This window comes from Schistocerca gregaria, chromosome 8 (assembly GCF_023897955.1).
Source record: "Schistocerca gregaria isolate iqSchGreg1 chromosome 8, iqSchGreg1.2, whole genome shotgun sequence".
NCBI classification, from domain to species: domain Eukaryota; kingdom Metazoa; phylum Arthropoda; class Insecta; order Orthoptera; family Acrididae; genus Schistocerca; species Schistocerca gregaria.
This window is the reverse complement of record NC_064927.1, coordinates 52,477,600-52,504,821: the sequence shown is the minus strand read 5'-3', so window position 1 is coordinate 52,504,821 and position 27,222 is coordinate 52,477,600.

The following is a 27,222-nucleotide window of genomic DNA, read 5'->3' as shown; positions in this document are numbered from 1 at the left end:
CCATAGCCATTTGAACCATTTGAAGAGCTCGTACGAAAAATATGTAGGTGCTTGTTATTTCCGCGCGCTATACGACATTTGGATAATAGAGAATTTTGAAGGTGGTTCCAAGAACCCTCTGCCAGGCACTTCAACGTAATTTGCAGAATATCGTTGTAGATGTAGATCGAGATGGCTAGTGATTGGTGAGCACATTGTAGCGGCACCAACTTGTCTGGGAGCTTACCGCTTTGTAGTTTTACACCACCGCAGTACCGTAAGATTCCGGATACGAAGAGAGGTTCTTTGAATTTTACTATGTAGTGGTTCCTTGTCGGGACTAAAATGAAGATTCGTAGGGTTTATTCACATTGTAATGACACATTCCGACGCAGAGACATACAACACCTTAAAGGCTGCGACAACACCTTAAAGGCTGCGCCAAAGATCAAATTGAGAGGGATGTAGAATATAATCTCTGTAATGTGCATACTGGATTCTCTTTTGTTTCATACTCCACCAGGCAACAATCAAAAGTCTCTCTTAGCTCCTTCTTGGAGGACGGACGTAATTTTGGAGTGTGCGGAAAGGCAGTCATGTTGTTAGTAATTATTTATTCACAAGACAATAAGGCTTGATCTGCTCGTCGCACAAATCATAATTTTCGTAACACTTTGCTACGTCACTTTAAAAAAACAGTGAGAAGTATCGTTGTATTTCCTTGGTTTCCACCGTCTTCGTGAAGTGAACCGATGCTGACTTAGGAAGGTGCACACGGTCAACAAAGAGAAGAATATCGAGGGTGACTAATGAATTAATATTGTGGCAGAAGGACTAATTCTACGTCTAAGGTGAGAACTCTAATTACATTTTTGAATTCTACGTCACTGTTGATTTAATCAAACGGAATGGTAAATTATATTACAGGCATATTTCACGCAGCACTCAATTTGTCCGCATTGAAGCTGGTCAATACAGCCCGTAAAAAAAAAAAAAAAAAAAAAAAAAAAAAAAAAAAAGCCTTTCAAAAATGCAGAAGTTACAATTCCATGTCCACAATTTTTCCTCTTTACAAAAAACCAATAAATTTAATTTTTATTTATTTCGCCACAACATCGTGGAGGGAATGTGCAGCATGAACACATTATCCTTCCCTGGACATTATGCTTTTGCTGATTGTCTGACAATATTAGTCTAACATGATAGTCTATTGGTTTTCTTGTGATTTATTGCAAAAAGTCTTCTTCGTACACAAGTTTCTTTAAATGAAATTCAAGTAAAAAATAATTTAGTGTTCCTTCATTTGATTCGCATTATTAATTGTTTTCAAAATACAGTTATTAAGTAACTTTACATGGGGACCTAGGGTGAACCATTTTTATAAAGGCCAAATTTCAAGTAGCATATTTCCATTGTATTATTTATATCAAAAGTGTATCTAAAGGGATTTGTCAGAGTCTAAATCGTTACCAGAGTCGGAGACTATTTCTAAATTCACATATATGTGGTACTGCAAGACTAACGCCTTGAACTGTTCCCATAACCAAAACTACAGAGGACTGAAGTCGAGGGAACAGGGGACCAAGGTGTGCCACCTCCGCCCCAACCATTCCAAAAGACATGAAGCGTCAGCATCTGCAATGTGTGTGAATATCGGATGCTATGTGCCATAATGCATAAACCACATCGGTAGTCTTTACTGATGTGGTACCTCCTCCGACAAGGTAAGCAAAATGTTAACAAGAAGTTGACGATAATGAGCTCCATTAAATGTTTGGGGTAGGATGTATGGCCCTAGTAACTTATCACCAAGAATGTCTATCCATTAGTTGACGGAGAAATGAGGTTGATGTACTCTTTGTACAGCAACATAGGGGTTTTCATAAGCCCACATGTGCTGAGTATGCAAGTTCACAGCGCGACCCTTTGTGAACCGCACAGGATCAGAGAAATAAATTCTTCGTCGAAAACAGTGGACCTGCAGCACGCTTCTGTATGGGCCAATGACAACTATGATAGGCTATCGTGGTTCTCTGGCATTAGTGCCTGGATGTGTTGAAGGTGTTACGGATACAGCAATAGCTCAAGCAGTACCAGCCGGACAACAGGATGACGTATGCCTTCTGTTGGTGTCAATCGCCAAATCCCCACACTGCGGTTGCACGTCTTTCGTCCAGCAAATCTGGTATGTCGTCCTGCATCTGAGGTGTGTGAACTGACTCAGTCCGTCCACTATTCGTCTTTTGGAAGCTTGAAAATCCGTGTCCTTAAGAAGCCGAAAACTTTGGGTCAACAACTTATCGCATGGTACTCTGCAACGTGGGTATTTTTCTGCGTAGTGGGAACGGGCTTAAGGGCTATTTCCAATTGCTAACCCATAGCAGATAATTGTATCCGTCATGTCACTTTAGGAGTAGTACGCTTCCATTGTTAACAAGCAGAAGAGAAATTGAAAATTTACCAACCCATTCGTGCACAGTGCAGTACAAATATCACAGTGACAGTAAACATTGCGATATGACTTACAGGGACTAGATGTTTGTCTGTGAACACATGTAATGTAGAATAACGTGATGCAATTCTGAAATGCATTTATTTATTTGGAGTATGACATTTAAGTACGATACATACACATAGTTGCAAGCAATTTACTACAAAATAACACACACAACGCTAAAACTATAGTACATGCAACACAACTGCCTGTAGATTACCCAGTGCTCAGACTTGTGTACTCTGGAGTACGTCAATACGGAAAGACACGTACAGTAGTGAAGGCTATTGACGGATCATGGGTTGGGGTTCGGTTGTTTGGGGAAGGAGAGCTGACAGTGAGGTCATCGGTCTCATCGGATTAGGGAAGGACGGGGAAGAAAGTCGGCCGTGCCCTTTCAAAGGAACCATCCCGGCATTTGCCTGGAGTGATTTAGGGAAACTACAGAAAACCTAAATCAGGATGGACGGACGCGGGATGTAACCGTCGTCCTCCCGAATGCAAGTCCAGTGTGCAAGCCACTGCGCCACCTCGCTCGGTTCACGGATCATGGGGGCAGCACCTGTGGCCATACAGCATTTGTTTATTTAATATCTACCTTGCGTGTCAGGCGGACATATTCACACCCGAACGTCTTCAGCCACTATGGACAAGTGTAGAGATCTCACAAAGTATGCATTTCCAGACCCACGTTCAAAGTATTTTTCTTGTTCTTGTGGTTGGTATCACCTATCAAAATATTGGCCACTATTTCTCCAATATCCTGTGTAGGTATTCCACCCAAGAGTCTTCAGGCGCATTTGCTCTGGTGTTCGACAGATATTTTCAATTTCGTGTTTGGAATGTGTAGGTGGAGTCAGTCGAAATTAATACTGTTCATTACGCCTGTCATGATGTGCCACTGTCGCCGCAAAGCGTCGGTTTGTTCCCCGTTAAAAAAATTTAATTTATTTTCAAAGCGGAATTTCACGTACCCATTCGGATGGACGGGCCACAAACTAGTCTACAACGTTATTCGTTTCATCCATTTGTATTAACAGGAGCGGGAAAACTAAGAATAACCGATACTCCAACAGCGACAACAAGGCCCTGGCCCAAATTGATTGCTACCGCCACTCTCCGTTTTCTATTGAATGAGAATGTAAAATTCCGCTTCAAAAAGCATTTCGCGTGTAACGGAAGCAAACCGAAGCTTTCCGTCGACGTGATGACCAGTACACGTTTGGACTGACTTAATCTACACATTTGAAATATCTACTGAAAAACCAGAAGAAATGTACCGGATGTCTCTCTTAAAAGTCTTCAGGCACCTTTATACACTGAAGTGGCAAAAGTCACGGAGCACGTCGTAGCATCGTTTCGGACCTCGTTTCACCCAGTACAGAGCAACATCTCCGTGTGGCGTGTACTCAAAAAGTCGATAGAAGTCCCTTGCAGAAATATTGCATGCTGCCTCTGTAGCCACACATAGTTACGAAACGCTGCCTCACATGTAATCGAAAACAGGCAGATGCAGCTCAAGTGCGTTCTGGGTACTGATACTCTAATAGAGGTGGTGATATCTCGCATAAAAGCTGAAACCTTACTGCCTGCAGCCTCCTGTAACAAATCGTCCCGTGTGCTGGATTTTTTCACGTGTAGAACATTCGCACTTACCTTGCTCAGACTCGTCCTGTTCCGCACCATTCTGTCGCGAGAGTTCCAGCCACTCATTTTCGTTATGTTGTGGGTCAGCGGGTTCGATTTTCTCCAACTGTGGTGGTCCCGCCAAGGCAGTCTCTGGATGTGTGCTGCCAGAGAACGTTACACCACGAAAGCAAAGTGAAAGTTAAAAGAACATTTCTATGTATAATGTTCATTGCAACAAATAATTTATGTGTATTTATGTTAATTGTATTACAAAAGGACATTTAAAACATAATTATGAATTTTGCTATTATAAATGATTATTCAAAGACTGTTAAATACTATCTGTGGCGGAGGATGTGAAAACCGCTACAAAAGAAAGGATATGTGAGCTAATTTTTGTACAGTCTTTTTCGTTTTTGATAAGATATAAATAGGCAATATATTGTAATAGAATCGCTTGTCTTCTGCACAGACTGAATGGAACCCATAACGTTGCATTAGGCTCTTACGTAGTCATCATTTGTCATAAGTCGATGATCGACGCCATTTGTAGCTGGGATTGTAAACGGTGTGTAAAGATTTTAATTGTTTCTGTTAAAATAAACATATTTATCTAGTAAAATCTGTCACAATTACTGCAAAGTTCGCACCGGACATTACCCGTTTTATTTAAGAATTTCCAGCATTTTATTGGATATCGCTGGCAGTACGGAGCTGCGCCGTGAGCGAGCATTCTGCAACAGCGGCACATTGAAATATACCATCGCAATAACGACCACATCCTAAAAAGGGTACAGGTAGAGGTGAACGAAAATAAAAAAGTGCGTATGGAATGCTGTGAAAAGAAACAGAATACAAAGAGATAATAGATTTTACCTTGTGCATTCACAGGTTGATACAAGCTGCAGCTCTTTTAAATTTTCATTCAAAAAGTGATAAATTCTGAACATATCGTGAAGTGTATGAATTCTTTTTTATATTTCTGAGCTCTCTTGAAGAATTATCCACTTTTAAATAAAGTAAAGATAGTCTTACGCTTCAAAGCTAGTCGGGCTATATCCAGTAAACAAAAATCCACTGCAACGTGAAAATCTTTGTACAAGAATGAAAATATTATTTTCCATCGAACTTAGCAAACAGCTTTAGTCCTTAATAAAAACGAATTTCTTTGAATGTTCCCAAAATAATGATTCAAGTTTTATTTTTATTCAATCAGCAATAAAATATTTCATTCGTAAAGTAATAACCACAGATGAAAAATTTATTGCAACCTTTGAAACCTCCCTTTAGAAAAATTTATGAATGATTGAAAATCAAATAACGTAAAGGAGATAATCAGCACAAACAGCTGAGCAAAACTGAACGTACTCGACATCTCTCTTTACTTACTCTGATCATCACTAAACGGACACACAATATTTTTAGCGCAACGCAATCTGACTTATATGTTATTGTTAGTCGGGGGCCATTCTTTTGTAGGGATTATATACCTTTCATGAATCACTAACCTCATAAAAATCTTCCTTACTCGAACTACTGCAATATAGCGAGCGCCAGTACTGCCAACTACATAAAAGATTCTAACTATTGAAGGCACTAACTATATATAAGTTCATGACATCCAGTCCTACAAATTTACTGTCTTTTGAGAGCGGATGATCTGGACGTGTGTCCATCACTCTGCCATCTCTCCCCCCACATCCAACAATGCTGGCGGCTCACCTCGAACTGCGCTACGCTAAGCGCTGTTCACATCCAACTGCCCAACACTACAATAGCGAATATTTCAACAATGCCAACCAGCCACAGACTGCACACAGCACAATCAGTGATTTTCATACAGAGCGCTACATGGCGTTACCAACATAAAAACCAGAACAGCCTACTTACACCTTTCATTTCTCATGTCCATCCATGTATATGTTAAGTTCAATCTCAACGGTTTCCAAATCAAATTAAACGCAAAAAACAAAGAAAACAAAGAAAGTTTAAAACCAGACGGTCAGCTCCCGAATAATTAAAACAGACAGCAACGCATTAAAGTGGTTTCTGATCCCACTGCTTCCAGGGTTTTGTGATTGTGTTCGCGTGTCTCTTCATTCCTGTACTGATTTGCCCTATCTTTTTCTATTCCCCAGTTGTTCCCAAATCACCGCCACCCGTTACTGCTATCACCACTCAGCTGATCCCAGCCCCGTAATCGCTCTCACTACGACCGCCCGTTGTTGTCGCTACTACATCTACATTTACACTCCGCAAGTCACCCAACGGTGTGTGGCGGAGGGCACTTTACGTGCCACTCTCATTACCTCCCTTTTCTGTTCCAGTCGCGTATGGTTAGCGGGAAGAACGACTGCCGGAAAGCCTCCATGCGCGCTCGAATCTCTCTAATTTTACATTCGTGATCTCCTCGGGAGGTATAAGCAGGGGGAAGCAATATATTCGATACCTCATCCAGAAACGCACCCTCTCAAAACCTGGACAGCAAGCTACACCGTGATGCACAGCGCCTCTCTTGCAGAGTCTGCCACTTGAGTTTGCTAAACATCTCTGTAACGCTATCACGCTTAATAACCCTGTGACGAAACGCGCCGCTCTTCTTCGGATCTTCTCTATCTCCTCCGTCAACCCGATCTGGTACGGATCCCACACTGATGAGCAATACTCAAGTATAGGTCGAACGAGTGTTTTGTAAGCCACCTCCTTTGTTGATGGACTACATTTTCTAAGGACTCTCCCAATGAATCTCAACCTGGTGCCCGCCTTACCAACAATTAATTTTATATGATCATTCCACTTCAAATCCTTCCGCACGCACACTCCCAGATATTTTACAGACAGAAACGCATAAAAATGGTTTTTGATCCCACTGCTTCCAGGGTTCTCGTGACCGCGTTCGTGTGCCCCTTCATTTCTGTACTGATTTACCCTACTTTTTCTATTCCCCAGTTGTTCCCAAAGGAACTACGGTGGCCGCGTCCGGTCAGTCACTCTGGTCTAGGTTTTCGACTGCGCCCGCAACTGGAATCGTGCTTTTGCGCACCGCGTGACTAGATCGTATAGTTAGACACATACTCCCCAAATCGTACTCGAACTCTTGTTGCACCGCTTTAAATGCTTCCACATCATCCTTTCATTTTGCAAAAAAATGGCTCTGAGCATTACGGGACTTAACATCTGAGGTATCAGTCCCCTATAACTTAGAACTACTTAAACCTAACTAACCAAATGACATCACATTGAAGCGCCTAGAACCTCATGGCCACACCGGCAGGCTGCATTTTGCAGCTGGGATGATGTGACACATGTGGGTTGGCATTATAGTCAGGCAAATACTGATCAGCTCTGCTGGTCCGAACGTATAAAATAAGAATTTATTAGCCTGTACCATGTGTTCGAGCAAACGGGCGGCGCTCGTAAATCCAGAATATTTAAAGAAGAGTATTACGATAATGTTGTGTGGGCTCGTGTAGCCTCCGACCAGTAGGCTGAAAGGAATGTGTGTGAGTGAATTCCTAAAGTACCAAACTGCTGAGATCATCACTTACACTAACCCCAACTAAGAACAACACACAACCCATGCAAGAGGCAGGACTCGAACCTCCGGCAGGAAGGGCTCTCAATCCGTGACATGGCGCCTCAAACCTCGTGGTTACTCCGCCCGGCGCTGAAAGGAAAGCCTGCCGAAATTCCCTTACTGTCGCACAACGCTGCGATCTGGTCCTCATTGGCATGGCAGGTTCCCCTGCTAAGAAACAATGCACGAATTCAGTTGTGTGTGCTGGGCCACACTGGGGAAAGCACAAAATCGAACAGTTCCGACCAGGCATAGGGGTGAATTCAGTTAACCGAGTTCAGGAACAACTCAAACTCACGTAGTGAAAGGAAATGCTTAAAACAGAAGCTTTGCCTTTCTCTCGCGAAGGTCTGTCCTCCGCCGCGAGAGCCTCCCGCAACATTGCAAAGAAAGACTCGGAACACGAGGATAAGTGCGATTACAGGGAAAGCACTTTATCCATGTAAATGTAGATGTATAGGGGCTGATGGAGGTGGAGCCTCAGGGAATACTCTGCCAGCCACTTAAATATAATTTGCAGAGGGTTCATCGAACACCGCGCGACCGTTACGGTCGCAGGTTCGAATCCTGCCTCGGGCATGGATGTGTGCGATGTCCTTAGGTTAGTTAGATTTAAGTAGTTCTAAAAGTTCTAGGGGACTGATGACCTCAGATGTTGAGTCCCATAAATGAAATGGCTCAAATGGCTCTGAGCACTAACAACCTTCACAATTCCCTAATATATGTTCGTTTCTTCTGCGCTCTATACGAGATTGGAATAAATATTTCAATGCGAGGGCTGGTTTTCCTTATTTTATTATGCTGATCGTTTCTCCCTATGTTGGTCTCCGTCAGCAGAATATTTTAGCATTCGGAGGAGAACGTTGGTGATTGTTTTAATGATCTCCATCCCAAGGCCTCCAACATTTCAAAGGCGTTTTTCGTTGCAGAGGAAGCTTCCTACGAAATTTCCGTGTCACTCTCTCCCCTATATCGTGATAATACACTTTTGCGAGGCACCCCGTCAGTCCTATGTGGTAAGGATCCCACACCGCACAGCAGTATTCTAAAAGATAACGGACAAGCATAGTGTAGGCAGTCCCCTTAGCAGATGTATTAGACTTCCTAAGTCTCCTGCCAGTAAAATGCAGTCTTGGGTTAGCCTTCCCCAGAACATACTCTGTGTGTTACTTACAATTTAAGTTGTTCGGTTACACGATAAATCAGACAAATCTAAAGGCCGTAAATACCTAGGAATTATTATTAAGAAGTTTAACGGATTACGTTTAGCACTCATGTGGATGACCTCAAACTTTCCGTTATATGGATGGTGCGAAAATTGGCAATCGACCGTAAATATCTTTTCTAAATGGTTTTGCAATTTGTTTTGATCTTCTGATGACTTTATGATCTGAGCAGCCGTCTTTGTCTCCCAAATCGTTTATTAGCCGATAGACGACAGGGTCATCTGCAAACAATCAGAGATGAGGAACAGCAAAGGACACTGTGGTGGTGCAAGTCATCGAGTAAAACAGAAGTGATTCCTGGCGTTCTCCACTCTGATAGGAACCTAACTGGTATACAATCTGGGCCAGAAGACTTGCCTTTATTAAGTAATTCAAGTTGCTTCACTACTCCAAGGATATCTACTTCGACGTTACTCATGTTGGCACCTGTTCTTGTTTCGAATTCTTGGGTATTTACTTCGTGTTCCTTTGTGAAGGCATTTCGGATAACAGTGCTGCCAAAGCAGACCTACTAAACACAGTCTTCGATAGTATCTCCATTGCTATCGCGCAGAGAAGGTATTGATTGTGTCTTGCCGCTAGCATACTTCACATACGAACAGAATCTGTCTGAATTTTCTGCCAGGTTTGGAGATAAAGTTTCGTTGTGAAAACTATTATAAGCATCCTGCATTGAAATCAGCGCTAAATTTCGAGTCTCTTTAAAAGATCGCCAATGTTGGAGATTTTGTTTCCGTTTAAATTTGTTTCGTTGTTTCTGCAACAAACATGCCAGTGTTCTGACGCGTTTCGCGTACCAATGAGGATGAACTGCGTCATTTGTTAATTTATTTGGTGTAAATCTCTGAATTGCCGCCGATACTATTTCTTTGCATTCAAGTCACATCTGGTCTGCAGTGACATCATTAATGTGGAAGGAGTAGAGGAAGATGTTATGTGAATTTTTACGTGCTTTTTTGAACAGGTATATATTTCGTTTATTTGTGGAGGACTTGGGGGTCTGGGTACGTTCAATAATACCAGTATCAGTTTTAATCCTCGTTACTAGTTCAGGATTATTCCTTGTTAAGAGGTAAAGCGTGTTTTCACAACCTTTTACTATTCAGGAAGTAACTGCTCGAAATAGTTGTCGGAGAAAGCGTTTAGCAAAATTTCGGATGTTGTTTTATGCGTACCTCCGGAATTAAACATGTATTTTGACTAACATATCGAGGATAGATTAAAGGCACCACGAACTATGTTTGTATGAGTCGGGTACGCGTTTGAAATTAAAACTCAACTCGTCTTTTACCGACCTCCCAATTCAGATGATACAGTTGCTGAAAGGTTCAAAGGATCCAGTTATTTGATTTCGGTTGCCAAGAATGTCCTCTGTGCATACTAATTAGCAGGAACTGTCTACTTCAAATCCGGGACAACCTGCTTCGAGGTGAGCCACATGTTTCTTCAAGTCACGGGCTACGTATCGTCCCCTCTGGGCCAGACCTGGGTGTTGCTCACAGTAGCCGGCAGTCTGTTGCTTTATAGCCACCGACAGCGGCCGAACTGGTGCTCGCTGTCTCTGCGACGTTAACTCCCGGCTCTCGGCAGCTCTTTGGAGCAGGAACTCGGGCGCAGCAAACGACAGAGTACGTATCGCGCTGATTCTCTGCTCTGCCTGACCCTTCGTGGGTTCCAAACGCCCGGCAGCCGCTCTCTCAGCTCGGGACAGTAGCTCTATACGTTCACTTTGGGACAGCCACGAACGTCGCCATAACCCTGCTCTCCTGTTCTTCGAGCACTCTGTTTAGCGGCAACTGCTCGCTTTCAGCCTCACAGACGCTTCTCGACGACCCTCGACGTTTTCGCTAACTCTAAAGCGAATGACTTTAGAAGATGCTACGGGATGAAATAGCGATACTTTCCACGTTCCGTTCGAGCTTAAGATTCGCAGCTTCTAAGTCATCAAATAGCTTTTCATTCACTTTCCTCGGCTCTTTAAATTTCTATTCAGTCCCTTCGTGAGTTCACCAACCGGCACAGAGGTTGTTTGAGCATAGTGAAAAAAAAAAAAAAAATTGCATGCAGTTAATACAGTACTAAATCTAACCATAGCACATAACGTCGTTAAATGAACCTGTATAATTAATCAATGGATTGTGAATTTGTCTTTTTGTGCAGCATATAAAAATCAGGCTAATATTTCAGTGGTAGCGAAGTACCCAGAGAGAGAGGAATGAGTAGAACTAATGTGCCAAAGAAAGAAGCCGTTAAGAGCATCGAGTTGCAAGTCTGGCAGCTATTTGGTGCGTTCTAAAGTAGTTAGAGGACACACGATTTGAGTTTTCATGAAACACCTTTATTCAAAAATAGCCACAAAGAATTATGTGTGGACATTCTGTAGATATACTTTAGTTTATTTCGTGTTCAGGCACAACTTATCTGATCTGGTAAGAACAAATTACACACCGCAATTTAACTATGCATACGTGAGGGAAAAGAGAGGAAAGGGAACAGAAACATATGACTTCAGTTATCCAGTCAAGCTTCACACGAAAACGACGAAATTCAGAGGAACATTACGAACATCAAAGGGGTTTACACCGATTGAAACCTCTTGTTACAGCAAATACACCAGCTGAGAATTCACGCAAGCATCATGAAAAGAAGTCACCTGAGTTGCACATCCAACTGTTTCAAACAGATGTAAGTGAAAATCTCTAAATGTATACAATCAATGAGAGAACACCACTGTAAGAACGAATAGATCATGAATCACACCGAATTCATAATAAAACCAGCAAGGCGGAAGGCCCCAATGATTCGAGAAACATATGGCCCCCATTAAACAAAGGCAGCTGCTACACGTTCCCACAAAACACGGAAATGCAGTAACGCAAATATTCACCCATCACTTATCAGTTAAAATAACACGGACCAACTATTGAGATTCAGTAATAAAGCGCAACGCTCACAGAATAAAGAAAACTCGAGATCACAGCAGAAAATAGAACATGCGATAAACTACAATCCATAAAAAGAAAAATCGCACATACACGAAAACACAAGTTCTGTCATATTCACAAAGATCTACGGGATACGGTTAGCCTGAGTTGATGTGCTTTAGAGCGCATTAACACCACAATAGTAGAAAGGAACAAAGCAAACTCAGGACACTGACAAAATCATAGACTCAAGCATTGCCTATCAAGAGCAATATAAAGCAAGAAGTAATCGAAACACTTCATGTGTGGAGCCGTTCGGAAAAGCTCTTGGCCTGAATGAAGACCGCGTTTGAAGCTACGACCTATCTCATCACTGGCAGGAGAGGGCTACGACCACCGAATTCAGTCCGGAACCGCGCGACTGCTACGGTCGCAGGTTCGAATCGTGCCTCGGGCTGGATGTGTGTGATGTCCTTAGGTTGGTTAGGTTTAAGTAGTTCTAAGTTCTAGGGGACTGAAGACCGCAGTTGTTTTGTCCCATAGCGCTCAGAGCCATACATCCACCGATAGCCACCGCTCGGCTCGGAGCGCATGGAAAGCCCACACGGGAAACGGACAAAACCAACTTGACAACCACGAAGCTGTCGAACAGCACCGATAGACCTCTTTGCCCACGTAAGAGGTACAAAATTGGTTATCCTGTGCTTCTAGCAGACGAGAAGCAGCTAGAGTACCAAACGCAAGACAAACCTGCAAAGACACATAAAAAGACCTGGTCAAAAAAGGTAGGCTAATGGACGAACTTTATAAATATGGGTCTCGATTACGCATGGACTATAAATCTATCACTTAAAGTACTGGCATACTGATGCGCAGAACGAGTTGCTTGCACTTAACGTCAGATTATCACTGAAACTTCTCAGTCCTTCTCGAGAGTTAGTAGAACCAACCGCAGACGATCAGAATCAAACAGGGCAACAGTCTTATCAAGCGACTCTACAGAGACATTTCAACATATCATAAACACACTAATTATAATCCTTCATGCAGTGATTTTTGCGTTTTCTCCTGTGGAGTTACGGGGTACTTTTATTGATATGAGCGTCCACTATCTACATCTATATCTACATCGGTAGTCTGCAAATCACATTTAAGTGCCTGGCAGAGGGTTTATCGAACAACCTTCACATTTATTCTCTATTATTCCAATCTCAAACAGCGTGGTTGAATAACTAATACGTATATCTGTCAGTGCGAGCTCTTATTTCCCTTATTTTATTATGATGATCGTTTCTACCTATGTAGGTCAGCGTTAACTAAATATTTTCACATTCGGAGGAGAAAGTTAGTGACTGAAATTCCGTGAGAAGATTCCGCCGCAACGAAAAACGCCTTCGTTATGATGACGTCCTCCCCTAACTGTGTATCATGCAGTGACTCTCTCCCCTATTCCATATTAATACACAACGAGCAGCGCTTCTTGGAATTAACGGAGTTCATCGAGAAACTTCAATCTGATAACAATCCCACACCGCGCAGCAGTACTTCGAAAGGAGACAGAATATGTAACAGATCTACTGAAGAGTCTAGCTACACTGTGCTTGTCCAACTGTTCCGCCAAATAAACTCAGTCTTTGGTTTGTCTTCCCCGCATCATTTTCTCTCTCTTCTTTCCACTTAGGTATTAATTTAAAATTACGGTTTTTAGATTTGATTTATCGTGTAGCCGAACTACTTAAGAATTACAGTTACGATGTTTAACGGATTCCTAGTAGCACCCTTGCGGATAACCCCACACTTTTCATAACTTTGGGCTAATTGCCAACTGCCAACTTTCGAACCATACAGATATCTTTACTAAATCGTTTTGCAAATGATTTCGATCTTCTGATGACTTTAGGTGCCATCTACGATCACTGTTTGTTGCGATCATGAGTACTAGACATTACCTACAGAGTTTCACTGGACACGGGGAGAACAACATCAAAGAGAACTACTGACGGATGAGTTATGGAAAAATGAACAGGATGTGCTTCACTTCAGCAACTGCTTCATTTCTGCACTACAATAGGGTGTCTCACGGAGACCTAGGAGCTATAAAGGGCTTGGAAAATGCCTGTCGGCTAGTCTCAGTCTTTAAACCGGAGATGCTTATTTTGCTGTAATTGGTTTTGTGGAACCGAGAATTCATTGGGATCTTCTCTTGCAATGCTGCGTGGTGATTGCCCTTTGAATTTCCTTTGGCAATAAGACCGGAGCTCATCAAGGCGATTAAACTGAGTTCGAGGATGTTAGAAATGCATAAGATCCAAAGATGATGAGATGTAGATTGTTTACATAGGAAAGTATCACTTTACACAACACTCTATGCAAGTATTTCTCGGTGACATAAGCAGAGTGTGACTAACTTATACTTCTCCACAGTACTGCTTGTGAGTCAGGTAGATCTGTGGCACTTAGGTTATCTGAACATAAGAGAAACTACAGATTAAGAAAGAAAGGTTAAACCTTAGCTGATTATCTGATAACAGAAAACCAATCGCTCAAATCATGTTGATTGTAAGATTTTACATTCTGTAAAGAATATCAAAAGGATGATCCCCTGGAAATACTTGAAATGAAAATGGGTGAAAACTACAAAAAAATATGAAATAATGAGAGTACTTCCTGGATGCGGCATCCGCTGGCGCCTCATATTTGTTAATACCAGTATTATATAATTAAACTCAAGTGACATGACTTAACGTAATTCGTTACAAACAGCCATTGGCTGATGCGCCCCCCCCCACTCCCCCCGTGCTTTATAGCTCTGGAGTAGCCCCTCGCACTCAAGTGTCCCAGTTATAAAAGAGGGGAGGAGGTGGTGCTTGATCCTCATTGGTTACAAGGGGAGAGTAAGTGAGTCGGTTGCCGTCACCTTTGTCACATGACAAAGTTGCCTCAATGACTACTCTGGGGACTTTACCATCTTGGGAATGCTTGGTAAACCCCCCCCCCCCCTCCCTATTCCCCGAGAACCAGTGAGAATTGATTAACCTGACACCTAATGTAAGATATTTGCAGATTCGACACACCTATCCTGCAGTCCTCCATTGCCTCAATAGACATCTCTGCTGGCCAACGTCCCGTACTGAACAGAAAGACTTGCTATGTGGGTCCCATTAAATAATGTAGACGGCATTAGCACATCTGCATCTTAGCAGGATGACCAACTGAAAACAGAATGTTTGCAGTGGTGCACATGTACATTTAGATTGGAGATCTGCATCTCAAGATTGCACATAGACCGAGTATTGGGGACTGAAGACGCCAAATAAACTGTTTCAGCGCAGTGGCTCCTGGGTAGCGTATGGCATGATAAACTGACCTTATGGCATCTTCCTCAACCGAATCAGTGCATGGCAGTTAGGAGAGAAGGAGCGCAACGTCAAACTGTAATTTGACATGATTGTGTAAAGAACTTGACAGTATGAGCCCATTTATCAATCACTGAAATAGCGTCACACATGCAGTAACCACTCACAGACGGCAGGTGCAGCTCTAGCAGTGGAGGGTGTACGCATAGCGTGTCAGGGGACGCGGAAAACGGTGCAGTCGTTGATAGGAAAAGGAGAAACTGAATTGGCGACCAAAAGGGCACGACAATTGCTTTTCGAGCCAGGGATGGAAACGGCTAAGTTTAAAAATTGTTCGCTGTCATCGTGGCTGAAGCATAAAGTGCACGGTAAGACGGCGCTAACCAAACCTGGCGCCAGTGGAAGTGTAGTGCAGCACGCCGCACAGATGACAGATGGGCGGCCAGCTGCTCAACAGCTGCTCGTCTATTCGGCCGTACACGTCTCCACAGCCATCATTCGCTCCTAAGCCGAGGGGCTGCCGACTGCGTCTCCTCAGCGGCCGTTCACCAGACGTTGCTGTGTCTGAACCTCTACAGCAGCCGCCCGCTTCAGGACGGCATGCTGACCGCTGTTTGTTGCCACTGGCTGGACGTCCAATTACGGTACTGGGCTGCGAATTCCAGCCTCTGTCGACGACAGATGGCATCACGTGGTTCCCGTTTTTATGGTCCACTAGACTGACCGCTGCTGGCGTGTATGGCTAGAAACATCTGACGACTGTTGCAGGGTGTTTTCCTTTAGAAGAGTCCAGGCCAGAGGCGGGAGCGTTGTGGTATTGGGAACGTTTTCATGGCACACCCTGAACAGTTTTGTGAACGAAACGGCATTAGTCATCTAACAAGTGCTCCGTTTCACTCGCAGACCAGCGGACAAGCAGATCGCTTCATACGGACTTCCAAACAACAGTGGCCAAGCTTCTTACCACCTACACATTTACTATATTAATCAGATTTTATTCTGTATTAGTTTAAATTAAAAACTTTGGAATGGTGTTTTATTATAATATGGTAAAATTATTAAGATTGTAATTGGGAACAGGCGCTGCAACTCTTTTCCGCCTCCTATCGCTCACACCCACGAGACGGACCATCACAGCCGGAACTTCTGCACGGCCGCAGTCATCGGTCGGTACTTCACTTGCTACACCCACCACAGCACCCGGTGCCGCGAATGGGCCGCAGGTACCGCTTCGTGCCGCGTAATTTTTTTTTTTTTTTTACAGTTTATGGCAACAGTGAGCGCTGGTGCAAGAGGCGTGGTTCAGGAACGCATTGGCTCTTTACATATTTGATTGCAGCTCCCAATGGTTTGCACCGCCGCCATCAGAACCAAATTCGTGCGTGTCATTCCTCCGCGATTCTGCTGCTTTTCTTTCCCGATGTTCACTGCCTCACAGGGGCGCACGGCCTTCGCAGATGCCCGCTGGTGCCATCAAGGAACGGATGGATGATACGCCCTCGACCTGACCGTACCCGCTCGCCGACCCAATGGAACTAGGACACGGCAACAGCATCGCCGTCACCCTCGTCGCCCCAGGACACGCCCTTTGGCGTGCTCCTGGCTGTACCCTGCCTTCTGGCTTGTGAGGCAACAGCAACGTATTCCAGAAAACTGCTGCCAGGCCACACATCCAGGCCTTTCTCCACAGCTACGGCTCCTGGCTCATCTCTACGTCCAGCATCCTGCCTCCCTCCCCATTGTCGTTCACTGCCTCACTACTACACGGCAACGGTGCGCCATTTCGGCGGGGGGGGGGGGGGAGGGGGAGGGAGGTAATGTGCTGGCAGAAGCTCTCGCCAGCACAGCACAGCAGGTGACACAGAGGTTGTGAGAAGATTGATTGTAGGCACTGGAGCAAGTGAGCCTATCGGGAGAGAGGCCAAAGACGCACTCGCAAACAATGCGCCGCCAGCGCCCTCTCGACCACCAGTATTTAGATCGCAGCCGCAGATTTGGGGTGGAGGGGAGGGGGGGTAGTCAGCAGGCGTCCAGTGAGTCAACGTACTGAGTCATCAGTCACAGCCCAATGGGAGTCGAAATCGCAGTTAGCTCAGCCTCTAGCTCACAGTCAGTACCTAGCCATCAGAATAGTGTGCATAGTCCAGGTCTTGTGTGAAGTAAAAGTCGGCTATCTTAAGTAACTTCTTGTTTTTATAAGTAAAGAACCCTGTTAATACATGCATGCACTTTTTGTTATAGAAGAAGATACTGGCCACCAAACAACATGCTATCCTTGCTTCCCACGGTACAAGCGTACAGTGACAACAAGACGACACAAAATTCCTAGAATGATCTTGTCATTCTGGAAGCCACAGTGGATCAACACAAATATGCGTCGATGTCAACCTCTACATGCAGTTTGTTTTTCCTAGGCGCGATGGCATCTACCAGCAGGACAATGCAACGAGTCACACAGCTCACAGTGTACGAGTGGTTTCAAAGAGTGGCTGGATGGGGCTGCTCGTTCCATGCTTGCTCAGCTGAGACAAGTAGCCAGGCTGGCCACGGCTGTAGACTTGGCACGGCTCCACATCCCTGCCGGTACCTTCCAGAACCTCAGCGACACTCTTCCCACGCGTCTCCCAGCACTCTTAGCCGCAAAGTCATCCGACAGATGGTCACATTAATGTGAGTGCACATTGGAAGTCACAGGCAGCACTGCAGCCCTGCACGCCTTAGAGCTGAAGAGTGGGAAGCAGTCAGGGCGCCATGGTTCTCAGACTCTGCCTCTGGAGGTTTACAGGAGGTACGAAAAGAAGTAAGGAAGGCTGCATAGCACTGGCGTAACGGGATATTAAGGTTTGTGTTGGGATAGCAACTTTCTAACGAAATACGACACAAACAAGAAACAGCTCGAATATATCGCTCTTGAATATCATAAGAATTATCATTATTAAGTACCGTATAAAAAATTTATTACCATTAACGTATTCACTGGCACTGAAATGCCTAGTGTAAAGGCCTTGGCCATGTATGTGTGTAATGTCCTTAGAACTACTTAAACCTAACTAACCTAAGTTCTAAGGGACTGATGACCTCAGATGTTAAGTCCCACAGTGCTCAGAGCCATTTCGTAGAGGCCTGTAAGCGTAAAATCGTTAGTTCGAATTTCGCTATTAGCAACCACTTTTACTTCTATTTAAATACCGAATTTATGATGATATGGAAACGTTTCTTATCAAGTATCGAATTGCATTTTTTAATAAAAATAACTTACTTTTTTAAATTTATTGGGTACAAAAATGCGAAACGTCAGATACAAGATAAACCCTATTTTTATTTCTAGAGATTGAACTGCGTTGTTGATGTTCAACTTTCTTATTTAATAAACGCATTTCACCTCTATATCAAATTTTTACGTGGCCAGTAATTCGAAATGGAGAGATTTTATTATCATTAAAGACTATGAGAGAATGTCAGTTAATAACATTTCCATTTGTTAATAAATGTGAAACAAATACTAAAAATAGACATTGCTACTAGCAAGATTCGAACCACAGCTACGCTCCTTTTTATTTTTCCCATTTAGCTCCGTCTTACGCTCACCATAAAAAAATTCCTAAGTTGATGGAGGCTTGTAGCTCGTAACGGTATTTTCCTCACAGGATTCGACCTGATTCGTCTTCCAGAATGCTTAAGCAACCCTCTCAAAACTGTAACCCGGTCTCTGTTTCTCTGTACAAGGTGGGCTGCTTCGTGAAAAGCAACTTCTTCATGCAAAAGAATGGAATGAACTGTGAAGTAACACTCCTCTTCCCAAAATTGTTAAACATCGTCACGCGAAGAAAGGAAGTTATAACAAATTACTCTGGAAGACAACAAGAAAAAGGCTCGTCTTCACAGGAAAAAAAGCAATAACAACTCTTCTTAAAAAATAATCAAAATAGCATTGATCTATTTTACTGGGAGAAATTTTTAGAAAATTGCAGAAAAATTATTTCTATTTCTGTTGTAAGTTGGTTATTAAAACTACTGTTGCAGATTTAAGTAGTCACTAACGCCCGTTGTGTCTCTCGTTGAAGTGAGTATGTAAGGGACAATGTGAGTCACGTACCACACGCAAATGTTATGTAAGAACTGCCAATCCGATGGTAATATACACTGAAGAGCCAAAGAAACTGGTACACCTGCCTAATATCGTGTAGGTCCCCCACGAACACACAAGTGCCGCAACACGACGTGGCACGGACTCGACTAACGTCTGGAGTAATGCCGGAGAGAACTGACGCTGTGAATCCTGCAGGGCTGTCCATAAATCCATAAGAATACGAGGGGGTGGAGATCTCTTCTGAACAGCACGTTGCAAGGCATCCCAGATATGCTCAATTTTCGTGTCTGCGCACCTTGGTGTCCAGAATTGCCACAGAGTGGCTCCAGGAACACGTTTCTGAGTTTAAACACTTACGTTGGCCGTGTAGGGTGTCGCACTGTCCTGCTGAAATTGCCCACGTCCGTCGGAAAGCACAATGAAAGTGAACGGTTGCAGGTGATCGGACAGGATGCTTAGGAACGCGTCAGAGTAGTATCTAGACGTATCAGGGGTCCCATATCACTCCAACTGCATTGAAATTTGCAGCAATTTTCGGAAGGACTGCACTTCTGTCACATTGAACGATTCTCTTCGGTCGTCGTTGGTCCCGTTCTTGCCGAATATTTTTCCGGCCACAGTGATTTCGGAAATTATATGTTTTGCCGGATCTCTGATATTCACGGTACCCTCTTGAGATCCTCGTACGGGAAAATCCCCAATTCTTCGCTACCTCGGAGATGCTGTGTCCCATCGCTCGGGCGCCGACAGTAACATCCCGTTCAAACTCACAATCCTGACCTATTGTAGCAGCCTTGACAGATCTAACGACTGCGCGAAACACTTGTCTTACGTAGGCGTTGCCGACCGAAGCGCCGTATTCTCCCTGTTTACATACCTCTCTGAAGCACCGAAGAAACTGGTACAGGCATGCGTATTCAGTCTATTTTCTAGCGGTATGGTTGAAGGCGCCGTGTGCGTGACACGGGCCAATCTTTTCGCTGCACACTCACTTGCGGAGGAATATATTTCGAAGGTATCCATAAGAGTTCTGTGAAGGTTACAAAATTTGCGAATATATTAAGCAAAGGCGATTTTTCAACCTTTTTTGAGAACTGTGTCGTTCTATACGTACGCAAGGAAGTACACGTGCGACCACTGACCTTGCCCTCTGCCACTTCCTTCATACCTACCGCAGTTCAATTCAGCAAGGTCGTCTCGTCTGCCTCAGAGCAGGTTACAGCAACGGAGCGTATCCGGTATCGGGACATCATTGTCGTTTCTTTCGAGTCAGAAGCGCTACTTGAAATTTCTCTATACACCGTAAGAACACGTTTGCAAGAAATTGTTGGTCCACTTTATCAGTTTTCATGCAGTTTTTGTGATGGCGTAGTGGCGCTATCGCAGGTCAAAAAAGACACACTCAGAAAATGTTGGTTAAAAAAATCGTTAGTAATGCGAGCAATATCGTTTCTTTTTTGCGAGTTAGTAGTATATCGGTGAAATATAGTAATGGAAATCCTAATCACTTATAGTCTTGACCAGTAACCCTCGCAATACAAGGGGGGGGGGGGGGGGGGAGGGGGAGGGAGTGAGAGGGGGGGGGGGAAATTAGGGGGGGGTACTTTGTACCCACCTTTTGAAAATATTGAATTCTACTCGTGTACTTTATTTTCTTAAGTTTTGTAAAAAATGTTTATTGTCTTTGATGAAATTTTCTTACAGATTTTATGATTGTTTTACATTTTTCGTTTAAGCTTAATCAGAAATTTTAAGTTGAAGGGGGGAGGTCGTAAAGTCTTACCCCCCTTGGTAGTAGATGAGACTTCCCACAATGTTTGTCTTACTCCACAAATAACAGCATTATATGACCTTAGAACACATGGAAATTATATTTCTCTGGACTGATAGCAACAAAGGTCTCAACAATGATTCATTTCCCTTTGTTTCTTTATTGTTTCCTGTTCAGTGGCACTTAGTTCAGTCTTAATAAAACTGTGCTTCAAAACGTGTCGACAGTCACTTACTGATGGAGAAATATCACAGATTTTGGACGAATCTACGGCTTCTCAAATTGAATCTGATGAAACTGAAGCTGTAGTGAGTGAACCTGAAGAGGATTGTGTTGTGCGCGAGGATGTGGGCAGTGATAGAGCACTTACAGAAGCTGATGATGAATTCTGGGTACCTGAAACTGATGTCGCAGTTTGCGAGGTTAGTCACAAGGATATTACAAGCACTGGAAAAATTTATACCTCCAAACCTCCTCAAATTAGAAGACGAGTAGCAGAAAACACAGTGACAGAAAGAGAAGGCATAAGAGACGAAGGTAAACTAGGAACAATAACAGAAATATTTGAAGAGTTTTTGTCTCCAGAAATTGTCAACATCATAATAAAGCACACCAATCAAGAGGCATTGAGGCAGAAAATACCCAAGACAGTCCTATATACGCCATGAACGCAGGTCTGTCTGTCTGTCTGTCTGTCTATTTATTATTATGGGGAAGGAAAACGACAGTAAGTCATCATTTACAGATTTATGGTTCTATACTTAAGGAACGTTTGTTTACACTGCTACAAGTCGTACCAGATTCGAGCAGCTTACTAAGGTAATAAGATTTGATTACAGAGTCACGAAGCGATCGCAATAAAAGTGGTAAGTTTGCTGCAATACAAGAAGTTTTTGATAAAAAGAATGAATTTTATCCAAAATATTATTCTGTTGGGATGCACACTGTTATTGATGAAAAGTTGCCATTGTTCCGTGGCAGGTGTCCCGTCAAGGTCTTCGTGAAGGAAACGCATGGTAAATACGGTGTACTTACACGCACGCTCACAGACGCTAAAACCAGATGTGTTTTCTGCACCGAGCCTTATGCTGGGAAAAGAAATAATGGTACACAGCACTCAAATTCCGCTGCAGCTGTGGTCAAACGCCTGAAAGTTCCTATACATAATTCAGTGAGAAAGGTCACCACATATAGATATTACACTTCAATTGATTTGGCCGAAGATCTATGGAGGAATCACAAGCTGACTCTCGTGGGAACATTACAAGCTAATTGGAAACACATACCTCAAGAACTGAGAGACACCTCAAGACGAGAATTACATATTAGTGTTGGAAATATTCCAATCACAATTGCATACCCCGTGCAAAACCCAAAAGAAATCTGCTATTTCTATCATCTCATCATAAATTTATACTATAATGAGACTAAAGGTTGCGTTGACACGATAGATCAAATGGTGGAGAAATATTCAACTAAGATGGCTACAAGAAGGTGGGCGCTATCTGTTTTTTGTACTCTTGTGTACATAGCAGTGGTGAATAGGACTACACTAGTTTTGTTGAACTTGCCGGACTGGCATAAGAAGAACCTAGTAAGTGACGACTTATTCTTCAAGAACTTTGACTACATCTCACGAAACCATACACTGAATAAAGGGCTACAAATATTTCTGGACTGCCAAAGCCTGTCGTTTCAAGAATGGAGGGTATTCTCAGAGGAAAATCCAGCAGGACTACGGCGCAAAGGAAGCTCATGGAGGTAAACGTAGATGTGTTTTGTGTGTTAGTGAAAGCCTTTCAAAAGCAGAAAACTACAACAAAGTGAACAAAACAATAATAGTCTGCAACAATTGTAAGAGATACATATGTGCAAAACAGCAAAAAACTGTTGTATGTTCCAAGCCCAAGAAAGTCGTGAATAATTACTCTCACGACACTATGTTATGTACATAAGATAATTCTATATTACGTCAGGTATTTGTAACTATTTTAATTATAGTAAAGTGCACTTCAATAGTATTATAAAGACTTTTACTACTAATTTTTCTCAAGATAATTAGATTTACTAAACTTTAAAAATAATTAAAAATGAAGTAAGTGAAAAGTTAAAACTGTTTTCAAACATGCATTTTATAAGACATTTTCAGGTACTGGATCCTGATTATGTTCAATAGATCTTTCAAAAGTATGCTATTAACGCAATTAAAAAAATAAATACGTTACATTAATTCTTTACAGTGGGTACAAAGTAGGCCCCCGCCCCCCTCTCTTTGGTAATACACGTTACTGAAAATGGCTTGCTATTGCGAGTGTTAAAACTGCACTGGAAGGACAGTAAATAACAATCTTCTCACTGTGTACTTCACACAAATTATATACATGTTTGTATGTATATGTGTATGTATGTAGGTTCGTTCCACATGTCTGCTTAAACCACAGGACGAATTTCAACCAAACTTGGTGCACGTATCATTTACTGTGTGGAAAGGATCACTGTGGTGGTAAGGACCACAAGGGGTGGGGGTGGGGGTGCAAAACCAGCGCAGCCCACGAGCGAGAACACCCACTCTTCAGTCATCCAGCATTTGTAGCTCAGACCACTTACAGACTTGCAATAAACTTGACACATAATTTCAAATCTTTACGAAACTTTTTCTCTCTCATAACACCAAAAAATGATGAAAACAAAAACATGTCGCTTACTACAGTGTTGCTGTTCACGTGGCAAGTGACGTTTTAATTAATTGCGTATTTGTTGCTAACGTATTCGTGACAATTTTTTTATGCAGACAGTATTCGCCTATACCTCCGAATGTAGCATAAAATTACATCGTGGAACGACATTTAGTTTAGGCGCCAAGACTTCATAAACACTGACTGCGTGGAAAACTACCATATCATGCAAGACGTTTAAATTATTACGCAGTTGCTACTTATTCTATTCGCAACATTTTTTGGAGACAATATCCACATTTGTCGCTGAATGTACCTACAATATATAATTCTACAACTCATCTCAGTATTTGACATGTCTCCTGAGCCATGAGTGAAAAACGTTCAGATTATGCATGACGTTTTAATTTATCACTTATTTGAAACCAACTCTAGTCGCAAACATAATCCATATATGCCGCTCAACGTACCTACAAAAATATCTTTTGAACTATTTGTTATAAAATTATATATGACGTCATAAACAGTGAGATGCGCGAGAAACTGTCAGATGATGTGTGACGTTTTAATTTATTACTTCTTTACTGCCAACTCTGCGAAATGCGTTGTGAACAGATAGTGGCCACGTATACTGCTGGATCTACGTGGAAAATTATCTCATTGTACAACACATATTTCAGGACATACGACGTCATAAACATTTAGCTATATGAAAACACAATAGCAGGGTGAAAATTCGCTAGGCATACAGGTGAAATATGTGTATACATATGATTGAAATTAGGTGACGTGTACGTATATGAGCAAATTTCGGACAAACTAGCGGTAAAATGCTCATCCTAAACCTTGGAACGACTTCAGTCATATTTGGCACACATTAGTTGCTGTCTAGAATGAAGAGCTAAAAACCTGCGAGGGGGAGGTGTATGAGGGGGAGGTGTATGAGGGGGAGGTGTATGAGGGGGAGGTGTATGAGGGGGAGGTGTATGAGGGGGAGGTGTATGAGGGGGAGGTGTATGAGGGGGAGGTGTATGAGGGGGAGGTGTATGAGGGGGAGGTGTATGAGGGGGAGGTGTATGAGGGGGAGGTGTATGAGGGGGAGGTGTATGAGGGGGAGGACATGGACAGCAGAAGAGAGGAAATGGACAGAGGGGAGAGGACGAGATGGCAAGAGACAGGGGAGGTGTGGAGGCGGTGGATAAAGGAGGGACGGGAGAGAAGAATGGATAAAGAGAGAGGGAGGATGGCTAGAGAAAGGGGAGGGGAAGGAGGAGGAGGACAGAGAGAAGCAGGAGGAAGAGATGGACTAACGGAAGACTAGAAGAAATAAATACCTGCTCAATGTCTGGTTTCTCTTCTAGTTACAGTACTTTATTAATTTTCGAAGCCTGAATGAACAAAAAATTGACAGTGAAGCTACATCTGACAGTGACAAGTGGCTGCACATTGAGTCGAACTAAGCTCGTGTGACAGACAGGGGTGCCGCGAGGCATTCCACGCTGATACGACTCTGGCGGATCACCACCCTCCATTCAGTACGATACACACAGAATACCAAAATATCACAAGAGTAGCGACTATGTTAAGGTACGGTCGCAGAGACCGACACTAGCGCTCCAAATGGCCTGGCGGTGAACTTTGAATTCGGGGAAATATGACGTGATAATCTATATTCTTGCTCTGCAAAATGCGAGTACTATATGATCTCCTGATCCAAAGTGACACACATCATTGACACCGACGTGAGCCACCACCTGCATTTCGCTGCACCCTGTGCTCTTCATGGCATCCAGGAGGACCTGTTCCACATCTGGAATGACTCCAACCAGTATGCACACTGAGTGCACATTGGTTTTCTTTCCGTTCTTGGCAGCCATGTCCATAAGGGAACCCATAAGGAGCCTAGCGTTGGCGCTCCCAACTATCAATAATCCCAATAATCCCACCCTCTGTGATTGCCTGCATTTGTAGGTTGAAACAGGAGAGGCGACAGCGTCCGGCTCTGCGACAGCGTCAGCCACAGACAGCGCCTGGAACCTGTTTGTCAGACAAACCGGGGAGACCTTACGGTCGGCCGCCTGGGAACTCTTTCGCCACCTGCTACACCGTGGGGCGACGTCCCACTCGATCACAGGTGAGGAGCCAGCATCAGTGCGAGCTGTAACTGGGCAGTCCAGCGGTGAGGACCGATAGCAGGATTCGGACGCGCTGGACGTCAATTGAATCCCGACGGCCAGTCCACAACAGTGGTGCCCGTCCACTGCACCCTCAAGCTGTGTAACCGAAGCCGTCACAGCCTGAAGCTGAGAGCGAAGCGTCGCCAACTCGGCTCGCATCCGCACACAACAATCGCATTTCCTGTCCATACTGAAGACCGTTGTCCCGCATAGTTTAGTTTTCCACGGACTATCGGCACGTGCAGCGCAACTCTACAGTAGACCCTGACGAAAACGCAGGAACTGTGTCTAATAGCTTTTTGAATCTCTGCGTGTTAATCTGCCGAAGCAAAAAGGTGGGAATTTAAGGACATGGGATCTGGACAAGCTGAAAGAACCGGAGGTTGTACAGAGTTTCAAGGAGAGCATAAGGGAACAATTGACAGGAACGGGGGAAAGAAACACAGTAGAAGAAGAATGGGTAGCTCTGAGGGATGAAGTAGTGAAGGCAGCAGAAGATAAAGTAGGTAAAAAGACGAGGGCTGCTAGAAATCCTTGGGTAGCAGAAGGAATATTGAATTTAATTGATGAAAGGAGAAAATATAAAAATGCCATAAATGAAGCAGGCCAAAAGGAATACAAACGTCTCAAAAATGAGATCGACAGGAAGTGCAAAATGGCTAAGCAGGGATGGCTGGAGGACAAATGTAAGGATATAGAAGCTTATCTCACTAGGGGTAAGATAGATACTGCTTACAGTAAAATTAAAGAGACCTTTGGAGAGAAGAGAACCACTAGTATGAATATCAAGAGCTCAGATGGAAACGCAGTTCCAAGCAAAGAAGGGAAAGCACAAAGGTGGGATGAGTACATAGAGGGTTTCTAAAAAGGCGATGTACTTGAGGACAATATTATGGAAATGGAAGAGGAGGTAGATGAAGACGAAATGGGAGATAAGATACTGCGTGAAGAGTTTGACAGAGCACTGAAAGACCTGAGTCGAAACAAGGCGACCGGAGTAGACAACATTCCATTAGAACTACTGATGGCCTTGGGAGAGAGAGTCATGACAAAACTCTACCAGCTGGTAAGCAAGATGTATGAGACAGGCGAAATACCCTCAGACTTCAAGAAGAATATAATAATTCCAATCCCAAAGAAAGCAGGTGCTGACAGATGTGAAAATTACCGAACAATCAGCTTAATAAGTCACAGCTGCAAAATACTAACACTAATTCTTTACAGACGAATGGAAAAACTGGTAGATGCGGAACTCGGGGAGAATCAGTTTGGATTCCATAGTAATGTTGGAACACGTGAGGCAATTCTGACCTTACGACTTACC